Source organism: Montipora foliosa, chromosome 2 (genome assembly GCF_036669935.1).
Source record: "Montipora foliosa isolate CH-2021 chromosome 2, ASM3666993v2, whole genome shotgun sequence".
NCBI classification, from domain to species: domain Eukaryota; kingdom Metazoa; phylum Cnidaria; class Anthozoa; order Scleractinia; family Acroporidae; genus Montipora; species Montipora foliosa.
In genome coordinates this window covers 859,665-862,164 of record NC_090870.1, presented here as the reverse complement: position 1 = coordinate 862,164, position 2,500 = coordinate 859,665, and the positions used below count along the sequence as shown (strand labels likewise).

The following is a 2,500-nucleotide window of genomic DNA, read 5'->3' as shown; positions in this document are numbered from 1 at the left end:
AGGCAAATCAAAATATTCGAAAAAATAGAGAATATAGTTACTAAGACAGTAACTATCAATGGAGACATTTTGGATCCGAAAAACATCGGTAAATCTGCACAAACTCTTTCGTTATGAAAAGCTGACATATTTTTGGACGGAAAAAGGAAAACGTTTTTACTATGTTTCCTGCAATAGAAACGTCTTCTTAAGTTGTCTAAAGGGTCGATAGATATTGGATTGTGGGACCCGAAACAGCGAACTTGACGCTCGCCTAGAGTTTGGGGTCAAATACACATATCAAAGCCAAATTGAGTCAAAAAGGCGCGAAAATCGATATCCATTGATTTATTTGTATGCCTCCAAAAAGTGTTCAGTTTTGACAGTAAGTCTGTTCTCAATTTGAATTGTCATTGATATACATTGCATGTAAATCTTCTATTCTCATTCTTGCAGCTAAGAAGAACTTTTCATGGAACTAAGACAGATTAGTTCTTAATAATGATCTTTTGCTCGTTTTTATAACACCTGTCTGTGATTGAACCAGTTATCGAAAAAGGTGGGAACGTTAATAAACATATTTTTTACGAGTTCACCATTGTCCTCGAGTGAAGTTGAAGTGCTTGGTAGAGTGTAGTCAAGATAAATAAGCGAGACTAAACTCTCCTGAGTAATATTTTTGTCGTTTGCTCGTCTACGCTTTTATTTTATACGTTGAAAAATCCATTCAAAATTATGTTGTGTAGCAGACATAACCGTTTTATTTATTTAAATTGTCTTAAAATTTTAAAATTATCTAAAGCAATTGATGCACCTTTGGAGGGATATTAATTTCCATGGTTTTAATCTCCATTTTGTTCCATTATACATGGAGTTACCAACTATTCGATTTATCACTTTAATTCTTATGAAGTGGTAAGGACAATTTCCAGATACTTTTGGTCCAAAAAAAAACTGAAATAAACCTAAAATAAATAAACAAATAATGGTTGGTAGGTCCAACAGTCTTCTTATAAATAATATTTAAATGCAAAGTCTTTTGCCATTAGAGCGTTACACCCAATACGACAGCTTTAAAATGAAACGGTGGCAAAAAAAAAATTTGTGAGCAAACAAGCATCTTAGCTCAGTTCAATAAAGTGAAAATTGAGCGTTGTTTGAACGGTTTCAAATGAGATTTCTCAGGCAAATTAAAGTCCATCGATATGAATGGTTTCATTGTCTATTTTGTTTTCTTGTTTCGCTGTGGGTCCTTTTTTGAGACCATTTTTACGACGAGAATGAAAATTCCACTGAGTGGTGTCATTTCATTATAGCAAGTTTGTTGTTTGCGTAACTAAATTATAGAAGGTTTGAAATGGGCGGAAGAAACTATTGTACAAAGACAGATATCAGCATCTTTTAACTTTCAGTAATGACAGTGTGATAACGTCATAGATGGTGACAAATAAAACAATCTTCCTCTAGAATCTCTGCTAACCAGTTTTGTCTTCATTTCACGCTGTGAGTCCACGAGCCATCACCAAGATCCTACTCCGCAGACTTGTCTATATTGCTACTCCTCACGTGTTTTGACTCGATCGTTAATTCCTCTCCCACTTTGTATGCTGTTTTTCCTCCACAACAAACGAAATAACATCCGCTTATTTGGGTTGCTGGAACTAAACCATTCTCCAAGAGGTCGACTTTTTTATAACTGATTCACCGGCGTCTAATGCGGAAGGATACTCGTGGTTTGAGGAACCGGAGAATAGGAAGGCTGATACTAAGAATATATATCCATGTTGAGCAGGTGGGAGTAATTGCATTCCTGGTTATTTTGAAACTGATGCAAGCTTGACTGATTCAATATCTGATGTCGACTGAGAAAAGCTTGCGGTAGTAAGTTTAGAATCGTGACATACTTGAATTTCGAAGAAGGAGTGATGCGCTTATAACATGCGGCAGACCCCGCCGGGAAGAAACCCGAGAAATTTGTAACATGCGATATGCGTCTATACGAAAAGGTTAGGTTGTTTTTGCGCTTACACTTGCTGCCGTTTCAGTCTGCAATCAATCGAGTTTCAGCTAAATGCCACCTTAATAAAAAGCAGTTGCAGAATGGAGTCTAAAGTCCATTTAGCTGCGCCGTGTTGCGCAGCTAAATCGTTAACCGTAACTGTTGCGTTTAGAATGTTTCTCGTCACTTTTCTGAGAAAAAAAATTGTTTAATAATAAAGTTTGAATAATTCCAGCTGCGTAACTAAGACGCAATTTTGATAAACTGTATGTATGTTTTCAGTTTACAACGATCAAATTTTCAAAGTCTTTAATCCATCAGGAAAAACATTGATTTCTGAAGCATCTTTGTTCAGTCGCAGTTCTTCGAAAATATGAACATTAAGAAAATGTTTCTTGCATGTGTATTTCGTATAGGCAATCGCATGGGACCGAGTTTAATTAAGGATTAATATCACTTGTGTTTTTTCAGAAGTTGCTGAAATTGCCCGAGTTGCGCAGCGACGAGGACAATTTCAGCAAC

The 2,500-nt window shown here is 36.1% G+C and overlaps 1 protein-coding gene across 2 annotated transcripts in view; it reads left to right on the top strand.

The window, feature by feature from the left end:
* The window catches only part of LOC137988568 (histamine H2 receptor-like), a 37,315-nt gene that overhangs the window by 681 nt on the left and 34,134 nt on the right, over positions 1–2,500 (top strand). The window contains exon 1 of one of the 2 annotated variants that reach the window (XM_068834574.1): positions 837–1,771. The exons of the other annotated variant lie outside the window; for it this stretch is intronic. The gene's annotated coding sequence lies outside the window, so the exon portion shown is untranslated. Of the gene's footprint in view, positions 1–836; positions 1,772–2,500 lie in introns of those variants that run through there. 2 annotated transcript variants of the gene reach the window in all.